Source organism: Phyllobates terribilis, unplaced genomic scaffold (genome assembly GCF_046119375.1).
Source record: "Phyllobates terribilis strain yellow unplaced genomic scaffold, ASM4611937v1 Scaffold_7__3_contigs__length_470593459, whole genome shotgun sequence".
Lineage (NCBI taxonomy): Eukaryota > Metazoa > Chordata > Amphibia > Anura > Dendrobatidae > Phyllobates > Phyllobates terribilis.
This window is the reverse complement of record NW_027362767.1, coordinates 148,182,748-148,197,103: the sequence shown is the minus strand read 5'-3', so window position 1 is coordinate 148,197,103 and position 14,356 is coordinate 148,182,748.

The window sequence follows — 14,356 nt, the reverse complement described above, 5'->3', positions numbered from 1 at the left end:
AGTGACATCCACAGTGCTCCCATAATAACAGTGATATCCACAGTGCCCCCATAATAACAGTGACATCCACAGTGCTCCCATAATAACAGTGACATCCACAGTGCCCCCATAATAACAGTGATATCCACAGTGCCCCATAATAACAGTGATATCCACAGTGCCCCCATAATAACAGTGATATCCACAGTGCTCCCATAATAACAGCGATATCCACAGTGCCCCATAATAACAGTGACATCCACAGTGCTCCCATAATAACAGTGACATCCACAGTGCTCCCATAATAACAGTGATATCCACAGTGCCCCCATAATAACAGTGACATCCACAGTGCCCCCATAATAACAGTGATATCCACAGTGCCCCCATAATAACAGTGACATCCACAGTGCCTCCATAATAACAGTGATATCCACAGTGCCCCCATAATAACAGTGATATTCACAGTGCCCCCATAATAACAGTGACATCCACAGTGCCCCCATAATAACAGTGACATCCACAGTGCCTCCATAATAACAGTGATATCCACAGTGCCCCCATAATAACAGTGACATCCACAGTGCCTCCATAATAACAGTGATATCCACAGTGCCCCCATAATAACAGTGACATCCACAGTGCCTCCATAATAACAGTGATATCCACAGTGCCCCCATAATAACAGTGATATTCACAGTGCCCCCATAATAACAGTGATATCCACAGTGCCCCCATAATAACAGTGACATCCACAGTGCCTCCATAATAACAGTGATATCCACAGTGCCCCCATAATAACAGTGACATCCACAGTGCCCCCATAATAACAGTGACATCCACAGTGCTCCCATAATAACAGTGACATCCACAGTGCCCCCATAATAACAGTGACATCCACAGTGCCCCCATAATAACAGTGACATCCACAGTGCTCCCATAATAACAGTGACATCCACAGTGCCCCATAATAACAGTGACATCCACAGTGCCCCATAATAACAGTGACATCCACAGTGCCCCCATAATAACAGTGACATCCACAGTGCCTCCATAATAACAGTGACATCCACAGTGCTCCCATAATAACAGCGATATCCACAGTGCCCCCATAATAACAGCGATATCCACAGTGCCCCCATAATAACAGCGATATCCACAGTGCCCCCATAATAACAGTGATATCCACAGTGCCCCCATAATAACAGCGATATCCACAGTGCTCCCATAATAAGTGATATCCACAGTGCCTCCATAATAACAGTGATATCCACAGTGCCCCCATAATAACAGTGATATCCACAGTGCCCCCATAATAACAGTGATATCCACAGTGCTCCCATAATAACAGTGATATCCACAGTGCCCCCATAATAACAGTGATATCCACAGTGCCTCCATAATAACAGTGATATCCACAGTGCCTCCATAATAACAGTGATATCCACAGTGCCCCCATAATAACAGTGATATCCACAGTGCCCCCATAATAACAGTGATATCCACAGTGCCCCCATAATAACAGTGATATCTACAGTGCCCCCATAATAACAGTGATATCCACAGTGCCCCCATAATAACAGTGACATCCACAGTGCCCCCATAATAACACTGACATCCACAGTGCTCCCATAATAACAGTGATATCTACAGTGCCCCATAATAACAGTGATATCCACAGTGCCCCCATAATAACAGTGATATCCACAGTGTCCCCATAATAACAGTGATATCCACAGTGCCCCCATAATAACAGTGATATCCACAGTGCCCCCATAATAACAGTGACATCCACAGTGCCCCCATAATAACAGTGACATCCACAGTGCTCCCATAATAACAGTGATATCTACAGTGCCCCATAATAACAGTGATATCCACAGTGCCCCCATAATAACAGTGATATCCACAGTGCCCCATAATAACAGTGATATCCACAGTGCCCCATAATAACAGTGATATCCACAGTGCCCCATAATAACAGTGACATCCACAGTGCCCCCATAATAACACTGACATCCACAGTGCTCCCATAATAACAGTGATATCTACAGTGCCCCATAATAACAGTGATATCCACAGTGCCCCCATAATAGTGATATCCACAGTGTCCCCATAATAACAGTGATATCCACAGTGCTCCCATAATAACAGTGATATCTACAGTGCCCCTATAATAACAGTGACATCCACAGTGCCCCATAATAACAGTGATATCCACAGTGCCCCCATAATAACAGTGATATCTACAGTGCCCCTATAATAACAGTGATATCCACAGTGCCCCCATAATAACAGTGATATCCACAGTGCCCCCATAATAACAGTGATATCCACAGTGTCCCATAATAACAGTGATATCCACAGTGCCCCCATAATAACAGTGATATCCACAGTGCCCCCATAATAACAGTGATATCCACAGTGCCCCCATAATAACAGTGACATCCACAGTGCCCCCATAATAACAGTGATATCCACAGTGCCCCCATAATAACAGTGATATCCACAGTGCCCCCATAATAACAGTGACATCCACAGTGCCCCCATAATAACAGTGATATCCACAGTGCTCCCATAATAACAGTCATATCCACAGTGCCCCCATAATAACAGTGATATCCACAGTGCCCCCATAATAACAGTGATATCCACAGTGCCCCCATAATAACAGTGATATCCACAGTGCCCCCATAATAACAGTGACATCCACAGTGCCTCCATAATAACAGTGACATCCACAGTGCCCCCATAATAACAGTGATATCCACAGTGCCCCCATAATAACAGTGATATCCACAGTGCCCCCATAATAACAGTGGTATCCACAGTGCCCCCTTAATAACAGTGATATCCACAGTGCCCCATAATAACAGTGATATCCACAGTGCCCCCATAATAACAGTGATATCCACAGTGCCTCCATAATAACAGTGATATCCACAGTTCCCCATAATAACAGTGATATCCACAGTGCCCCCATAATAACAGTGATATCCACAGTGCCCCCATAATAACAGTGATATCCACAGTGCCCCCATAATAACAGTGATATCCACAGTGCCCCCATAATAACAGTGATATCCACAGTGCCCCCATAATAACAGTGACATCCACAGTGCCCCCATAATAACAGTGATATCCACAGTGCCCCCATAATAACAGTGATATCCACAGTGCCCCCATAATAACAGTGATATCCACAGTGCCCCCATAATAACAGTGATATCCACAGTGCCCCCATAATAGTGATATCCACAGTGCCCCCATAATAACAGTGACATCCACAGTGCCCCCATAATAACAGTGATATCCACAGTGCCCCCATAATAGTGATATCCACAGTGCCCCCATAATAACAGTGATATCCACAGTGCCCCATAATAACAGTGATATCCACAGTGCCCCCATAATAACAGTGATATCCACAGTGCCCCATAATAACAGTGATATCCACAGTGCCCCCATAATAACAGTGATATCCACAGTGCCCCCATAATAACAGTGATATCCACAGTGCTCCCATAATAACAGTGATATCCACAGTTACCCATAATAACAGTGATATCCACAGTGCCCCCATAATAACAGTGATATCCACAGTGCCCCCATAATAACAGTGATATCCACAGTGCCCCCATAATAACAGTGATATCCACAGTGCTCCCATAATAACAGTGATATCCACAGTTACAAATAATAACAGTGATATCCACAGTGCCCCCATAATAACAGTGACATCCACAGTGCCCCATAATAAAAGTGATATCCACAGTGCCCCCATAATAACAGTGATATCCACAGTGCCCCCATAATAACAGTGATATCCACAGTGCCCCCATAATAACAGTGATATCCACAGTGCCCCCATAATAACAGTGATATCCACAGTGCCCCCATAATAACAGTGATATCCACAGTGCCCCCATAATAACAGTGATATCCACAGTGCCCCCATAATAACAGTGATATCCACAGTGCTCCCATAATAACAGTGATATCCACAGTTACCCATAATAACAGTGATATCCACAGTGCCCCCATAATAACAGTGATATCCACAGTGCCCCCATAATAACAGTGACATCCACAGTGCCCCCATAATAACAGTGACATCCACAGTGCCCCCATAATAACAGTGACATCCACAGTGCCCCCATAATAACAGTGATATCCACAGTGCCCCCATAATAACAGTGACATCCACAGTGCCCCCATAATAACAGTGACATCCACAGTGCCCCCATAATAACAGTGACATCCACAGTGCCCCCATAATAACAGTGATATCCACAGTGCCTCCATAATAACAGTGATATCCACAGTGCCCCCATAATAACAGCGACATCCACAGTGCCCCCATAATAACAGCGATATCCACAGTGCCCCCATAATAACAGCGATATCCACAGTGCCCCATAACAACAGTGATATCCACAGTGCCCCATAAGAACAGTGATATCCACAGTGCTCCCATAAGAACAGTGATATCCACAGTGCCCCATAATAACAGTGATATCCACAGTGCTCCCATAATAACAGTGACATCCACAGTGCTCCCATAATAACAGTGATATCCACAGTGCCCCCATAATAACAGTGACATCCACAGTGCTCCCATAATAACAGTGACATCCACAGTGCCCCCATAATAACAGTGATATCCACAGTGCCCCATAATAACAGTGATATCCACAGTGCCCCCATAATAACAGTGATATCCACAGTGCTCCCATAATAACAGCGATATCCACAGTGCCCCATAATAACAGTGACATCCACAGTGCTCCCATAATAACAGTGACATCCACAGTGCTCCCATAATAACAGTGATATCCACAGTGCCCCCATAATAACAGTGACATCCACAGTGCCCCCATAATAACAGTGATATCCACAGTGCCCCCATAATAACAGTGACATCCACAGTGCCTCCATAATAACAGTGATATCCACAGTGCCCCCATAATAACAGTGATATTCACAGTGCCCCCATAATAACAGTGATATCCACAGTGCCCCCATAATAACAGTGACATCCACAGTGCCTCCATAATAACAGTGATATCCACAGTGCCCCCATAATAACAGTGACATCCACAGTGCCTCCATAATAACAGTGATATCCACAGTGCCCCCATAATAACAGTGACATCCACAGTGCCTCCATAATAACAGTGATATCCACAGTGCCCCCATAATAACAGTGATATTCACAGTGCCCCCATAATTACAGTGATATCCACAGTGCCCCCATAATAACAGTGACATCCACAGTGCCCCCATAATAACAGTGACATCCACAGTGCTCCCATAATAACAGTGACATCCACAGTGCCCCCATAATAACAGTGACATCCACAGTGCCCCCATAATAACAGTGACATCCACAGTGCTCCCATAATAACAGTGACATCCACAGTGCCCCATAATAACAGTGACATCCACAGTGCCCCATAATAACAGTGACATCCACAGTGCCCCCATAATAACAGTGACATCCACAGTGCCTCCATAATAACAGTGACATCCACAGTGCTCCCATAATAACAGCGATATCCACAGTGCTCCCATAATAACAGCGATATCCACAGTGCCCCCATAATAACAGCGATATCCACAGTGCCCCCATAATAACAGTGATATCCACAGTGCCCCCATAATAACAGCGATATCCACAGTGCTCCCATAATAACAGTGATATCCACAGTGCCTCCATAATAACAGTGATATCCACAGTGCCCCCATAATAACAGTGATATCCACAGTGCCCCCATAATAACAGTGATATCCACAGTGCCCCCATAATAACAGTGATATCCACAGTGCCCCCATAATAACAGTGATATCCACAGTGCCTCCATAATAACAGTGATATCCACAGTGCCTCCATAATAACAGTGATATCCACAGTGCCCCCATAATAACAGTGATATCCACAGTGCCCCCATAATAACAGTGATATCCACAGTGCCTCCATAATAACAGTGATATCCACAGTGCCTCCATAATAACAGTGATATCTACAGTGCCCCCATAATAACAGTGATATCCACAGTGTCCCCATAATAACAGTGATATCCACAGTGCCCCCATAATAACAGTGACATCCACAGTGCCCCCATAATAACACTGACATCCACAGTGCTCCCATAATAACAGTGATATCTACAGTGCCCCATAATAACAGTGATATCCACAGTGCCCCCATAATAACAGTGATATCCACAGTGTCCCCATAATAACAGTGATATCCACAGTGCCCCCATAATAACAGTGACATCCACAGTGCCCCCATAATAACAGTGACATCCACAGTGCTCCCATAATAACATTGATATCTACAGTGCCCCATAATAACAGTGATATCCACAGTGCCCCCATAATAACAGTGATATCCACAGTGCCCCATAATAACAGTGATATCCACAGTGCCCCATAATAACAGTGATATCCACAGTGCCCCATAATAACAGTGACATCCACAGTGCCCCCATAATAACACTGACATCCACAGTGCTCCCATAATAACAGTGATATCTACAGTGCCCCATAATAACAGTGATATCCACAGTGCCCCCATAATAACAGTGATATCCACAGTGTCCCCATAATAACAGTGATATCCACAGTGCTCCCATAATAACAGTGATATCTACAGTGCCCCTATAATAACAGTGACATCCACAGTGCCCCATAATAACAGTGATATCCACAGTGCCCCCATAATAACAGTGATATCTACAGTGCCCCTATAATAACAGTGATATCCACAGTGCCCCCATAATAACAGTGATATCCACAGTGCCCCCATAATAACAGTGATATCCACAGTGTCCCATAATAACAGTGATATCCACAGTGCCCCCATAATAACAGTGATATCCACAGTGCCCCCATAATAACAGTGATATCCACAGTGCCCCCATAATAACAGTGACATCCACAGTGCCCCCATAATAACAGTGATATCCACAGTGCCCCCATAATAACAGTGATATCCACAGTGCCCCCATAATAACAGTGACATCCACAGTGCCCCCATAATAACAGTGATATCCACAGTGCTCCCATAATAACAGTGATATCCACAGTGCCCCCATAATAACAGTGATATCCACAGTGCCCCCATAATAACAGTGATATCCACAGTGCCCCCATAATAACAGTGATATCCACAGTGCCCCCATAATAACAGTGACATCCACAGTGCCCCCATAATAACAGTGACATCCACAGTGCCTCCATAATAACAGTGACATCCACAGTGCCCCCATAATAACAGTGATATCCACAGTGCCCCCATAATAACAGTGATATCCACAGTGCCCCCATAATAACAGTGGTATCCACAGTGCCCCCATAATAACAGTGATATCCACAGTGCCCCATAATAACAGTGATATCCACAGTGCCCCCATAATAACAGTGATATCCACAGTGCCCCCATAATAACAGTGATATCCACAGTTCCCCATAATAACAGTGATATCCACAGTGCCCCCATAATAACAGTGATATCCACAGTGCCCCCATAATAACAGTGATATCCACAGTGCCCCCATAATAACAGTGATATCCACAGTTACCCATAATAACAGTGATATCCACAGTGCCCCCATAATAACAGTGACATCCACAGTGCCCCCATAATAACAGTGATATCCACAGTGCTCCCATAATAACAGTGATATCCACAGTGCCCCCATAATAACAGTGATATCCACAGTGCCCCCATAATAACAGTGATATCCACAGTGCCCCCATAATAGTGACATCCACAGTGCCCCCATAATAACAGTGACATCCACAGTGCCCCCATAATAACAGTGATATCCACAGTGCCCCCATAATAACAGTGATATCCACAGTGCCCCCATAATAACAGTGATATCCACAGTGCCCCATAATAACAGTGATATCCACAGTGCCCCCATAATAACAGTGATATCCACAGTGCCCCATAATAACAGTGATATCCACAGTGCCCCCATAATAACAGTGATATCCACAGTGCCCCCATAATAACAGTGATATCCACAGTGCTCCCATAATAACAGTGATATCCACAGTTACCCATAATAACAGTGATATCCACAGTGCCCCCATAATAACAGTGACATCCACAGTGCCCCATAATAACAGTGATATCCACAGTGCCTCCATAATAACAGTGATATCCACAGTGCCCCCATAATAACAGTGATATCCACAGTGCCCCCATAATAACAGTGATATCCACAGTGCCCTCATAATAACAGTGATATCCACAGTGCTCCCATAATAACAGTGATATCCACAGTTACCCATAATAACAGTGATATCCACAGTGCCCCCATAATAACAGTGATATCCACAGTGCCCCCATAATAACAGTGACATCCACAGTGCCCCCATAATAACAGTGACATCCACAGTGCCCCCATAATAACAGTGATATCCACAGTGTCCCCATAATAACAGTGACATCCACAGTGCCCCCATAATAACAGTGATATCCACAGTGCCTCCATAATAACAGTGATATCCACAGTGCCCCCATAATAACAGTGATATCCACAGTGCCCCCATAATAACAGTGATATCCACAGTGCCCCCATAATAACAGTGATATCCACAGTGTCCCCATAATAACAGTGACATCCACAGTGCCCCCATAATAACAGTGATATCCACAGTGCCTCCATAATAACAGTGATATCCACAGTGTCCCCATAATAACAGTGACATCCACAGTGCCCCCATAATAACAGTGACATCCACAGTGCCCCCATAATAACAGTGATATCCACAGTGCCCCCATAATAACAGTGACATCCACAGTGCCCCCATAATAACAGTGATATCCACAGTGCCTCCATAATAACAGTGATATCCACAGTGCCCCCATAATAACAGCGACATCCACAGTGCCCCCATAATAACAGCGATATCCACAGTGCCTCCATAATAACAGTGACATCCACAGTGCCCCATAATAACAGTGACATCCACAGTGCCCCCATAATAACAGTGATATCCACAGTGCCCCCATAATAACAGTGATATCCACAGTGCCCCCATAATAACAGTGATATCCACAGTGCTCCCATAATAACAGTGATATCCACAGTGCCCCCATAATAACAGTGATATCCACAGTGCCCCCATAATAACAGTGATATCCACAGTGCCCCCATAATAACAGTGACATCCACAGAGCCCCATAATAACAGTGATATCCACAGTGCCCCATAATAACAGTGATATCCACAGTGCCCCCATAATAACAGCGATATCCACAGTGCCCCCATAATAACAGTGATATCCACAGTGCCCCCATAATAACAGTGATATCCACAGTGCCCCCATAATAACAGTGATATCCACAGTGCTCCCATAATAACAGTGATATCCACAGTGCCCCATAATAACAGTGATATCCACAGTGCCCCCATAATAACAGCGATATCCACAGTGCCCCCATAATAACAGTGATATCCACAGTGCTCCCATAATAACAGTGATATCCACAGTGCCCCATAATAACAGTGATATCCACAGTGCCCCCATAATAACAGCGATATCCACAGTGCCCCCATAATAACAGTGATATCCACAGTGCCCCCATAATAACAGTGATATCCACAGTGCCCCCATAATAACAGTGATATCCACAGTGCCCCATAATAACAGTGATATCCACAGTGCCCCCATAATAACAGCGATATCCACAGTGCCCCCATAATAACAGCGATATCCACAGTGCTCCCATAATAACAGTGACATCCACAGTGCCCCATAATAACAGTGATATCCACAGTGCCCCATAATAACAGTGATATCCACAGTGCCCCCATAATAACAGCGATATCCACAGTGCCCCCATAATAACAGTGATATCCACAGTGCCCCCATAATAACAGTGATATCCACAGTGCCCCCATAATAACAGTGATATCCACAGTGCTCCCATAATAACAGCGATATCCTCAGTGCTCCCATAATAACAGCGATATCCACAGTGCTCTCATAATAACAGTGATATCCACAGTGCTCCCATAATAACAGTGACATCCACAGTGCCCCCATAATAACAGTGATATCCACAGTGCTCCCATAATAACAGTGATATCCACAGTGCTCCCATAATAACAGTGACATCCACAGTGCCCCCATAATAACAGTGATATCCAAAGTGCCCCATAATAACAGTGATATCCACAGTGCCCCCATAATAACAGTGATATCCACAGTGCTCCCATAATAACAGTGATATCCACAGTGCCCCGATAATAACAGTGACATCCACAGTGCCCCCATAATAACAGTGATATCCACAGTGCCCCCATAATAACAGTGATATCCACAGTGCCCCCATAATAACAGTGACATCCACAGTGCCCCATAATAACAGTGATATCCACAGTGCTCCCATAATAACAGTGATATCCACAGTGCCCCCATAATAACAGTGACATCCACAGTGCCCCCATAATAACAGTGATATCCACAGTGCCCCCATAATAACAGTGACATCCACAGTGCTCCCATAACAACAGTGACATCCACAGTGCCCCCATAATAACAGTGATATCCACAGTGCCCCCATAATAACAGTGATATCCACAGTGCTCCTATAATAACAGTGATATCCACAGTGCCCCCATAATAACAGTGATATCCACAGTGCCCCATAATAACAGCGATATCCACAGTGCCCCCATAACAACAGTGACATCCACAGTGCCCCCATAATAACAGTGATATCCACAGTGCCCCCATAATAACAGTGATATCCACAGTGCCCCCATAATAACAGTGATATCCACAGTGCCCCATAATAACAGCGATATCCACAGTGCCCCCATAACAACAGTGACATCCACAGTGCCCCCATAATAACAGTGATATCCACAGTGCCCCCATAATAACAGTGATATCCACAGTGCCCCATAATAACAGCGATATCCACAGTGCCCCCATAACAACAGTGACATCCACAGTGCCCCCATAATAACAGCGATATCCACAGTGCCCCCATAACAACAGTGACATCCACAGTGCCCCCATAATAACAGTGATATCCACAGTGCCCCCATAATAACAGTGACATCCACAGTGCCCCCATAATAACAGTGATATCCACAGTGCCCCCATAATAACAGTGATATCCACAGTGCTCCCATAACAACAGTGACATCCACAGTGCCCCCATAATAACAGTGACATCCACAGTGCCCCCATAATAACAGTGATATCCACAGTGCTCCCATAATAACAGTGATATCCACAGTGCCCCCATAATAACAGTGACATCCACAGTGCCCTCATAATAACAGTGATATCCACAGTGCTCCCATAATAACAGTGATATCCACAGTGCCCCCATAATAACAGTGACATCCACAGTGCCCCCATAATAACAGTGATATCCACAGTGCCCCCATAATAACAGTGATATCCACAGTGCTCCCATAATAACAGTGATATCCACAGTGCCCCCATAATAACAGTGATATCCAGAGTGCTCCCATAATAACAGTGATATCCACAGTGCCCCCATAACAACAGTGACATCCACAGTGCTCCCATAATAACAGTGATATCCACAGTGCCCCCATAACAACAGTGACATCCACAGTGCTCCCATAATAACAGTGACATCCACAGTGCTCCCATAATAACAGTGATATCCACAGTGCCCCATAATAACAGTGATATCCACAGTGCCCCCATAACAACAGTGACATCCACAGTGCACCCATAATAACAGTGATATCCACAGTGCCCCATAATAACAGTGATATCCACAGTGCCCCCATAATAACAGTGATATCCACAGTGCCTCCATAATAACAGTGATATCCACAGTACTCCCATAATAACAGTGATATCCACAGTGCCCCCATAATAACAGTGATATCCACAGTGTCCCATAATAACAGTGACATCCACAGTGCCCCCATAATAACAGTGATATCCACAGTGCCCCCATAATAACAGTGATATCCACAGTGCCCCCATAATAACAGTGACATCCACAGTGCCCCCATAATAACAGTGATATCCACAGTGCTCCCATAATAACAGTGATATCCACAGTGCCCCCATAATAACAGTGATATTCACAGTGCCCCCATAATAACAGTGATATCCACAGTGCCCCCATAATAACAGTGATATCCACAGTGCCCCCATAATAACAGTGACATCCACAGTGCCCCCATAATAACAGTGACATCCACAGTGCCTCCATAATAACAGTGACATCCACAGTGCCCCCATAATAACAGTGATATCCACAGTGCCCCCATAATAACAGTGATATCCACAGTGCCCCCATAATAACAGTGGTATCCACAGTGCCCCCATAATAACAGTGATATCCACAGTGCCCCATAATAACAGTGATATCCACAGTGCCCCCATAATAACAGTGATATCCACAGTGCCCCCATAATAACAGTGATATCCACAGTTCCCCATAATAACAGTGATATCCACAGTGCCCCCATAATAACAGTGATATCCACAGTGCCCCCATAATAACAGTGATATCCACAGTGCCCCCATAATAACAGTGATATCCACAGTGCCCCCATAATAACAGTGATATCCACAGTGCCCCCATAATAACAGTGACATCCACAGTGCCCCCATAATAACAGTGATATCCACAGTGCTCCCATAATAACAGTGATATCCACAGTGCCCCCATAATAACAGTGATATCCACAGTGCCCCCATAATAACAGTGATATCCACAGTGCCCCCATAATAGTGATATCCACAGTGCCCCCATAATAACAGTGATATCCACAGTGCCCCCATAATAACAGTGACATCCACAGTGCCCCCATAATAACAGTGATATCCACAGTGCCCCATAATAACAGTGATATCCACAGTGCCCCCATAATAACAGTGATATCCACAGTGCCCCATAATAACAGTGATATCCACAGTGCCCCCATAATAACAGTGATATCCACAGTGCCCCATAATAACAGTGATATCCACAGTGCCCCCATAATAACAGTGATATCCACAGTGCCCCCATAATAACAGTGATATCCACAGTGCCCCCATAATAACAGTGATATCCACAGTGCTCCCATAATAACAGTGATATCCACAGTTACCCATAATAACAGTGATATCCACAGTGCCCCCATAATAACAGTGACATCCACAGTGCCCCATAATAACAGTGATATCCACAGTGCCTCCATAATAACAGTGATATCCACAGTGCCCCCATAATAACAGTGATATCCACAGTGCCCCCATAATAACAGTGATATCCACAGTGCCCCCATAATAACAGTGATATCCACAGTGCTCCCATAATAACAGTGATATCCACAGTTACCCATAATAACAGTGATATCCACAGTTACCCATAATAACAGTGATATCCACAGTGCCCCCATAATAACAGTGACATCCACAGTTACCCATAATAACAGTGATATCCACAGTGCCCCCATAATAACAGTGATATCCACAGTGCCCCCATAATAACAGTGATATCCACAGTGCCCCCATAATAACAGTGACATCCACAGTGCCCCCATAATAACAGTGACATCCACAGTGCCCCCATAATAACAGTGATATCCACAGTGTCCCCATAATAACAGTGACATCCACAGTGCCCCCATAATAACAGTGATATCCACAGTGCCTCCATAATAACAGTGATATCCACAGTGCCCCCATAATAACAGTGATATCCACAGTGCCCCCATAATAACAGTGATATCCACAGTGCCCCCATAATAACAGTGATATCCACAGTGTCCCCATAATAACAGTGACATCCACAGTGCCCCCATAATAACAGTGATATCCACAGTGCCCCCATAATAACAGTGATATCCACAGTGTCCCCATAATAACAGTGATATCCACAGTGCTCCCATAATAACAGCGATATCCACAGTGCCCCCATAATAACAGTGATATCCACAGTGCTCCCATAATAACAGTGACATCCACAGTGCCCCCATAATAACAGTGATATCCACAGTGCCCCATAATAACAGTGATATCCACAGTGCCCCCATAATAACAGTGATATCCACAGTGCTCCCATAATAACAGTGATATCCACAGTGCCTCCATAATAACAGTGATATCCACAGTGCCCCCATAATAACAGTGACATCCACAGTGCTCCCATAATAACAGTGACATCCACAGTGCTCCCATAATAACAGTGATATCCACAGTGCTCCCATAATAACAGTGATATCCACAGTGCTCCCATAATAACAGTGATATCCACAGTGCCTCCATAATAACAGTGATATCCACAGTGCCCCCATAATAACAGTGACATCCACAGTGCTCCCATAATAACAGTGACATCCACAGTGCTCCCATAATAACA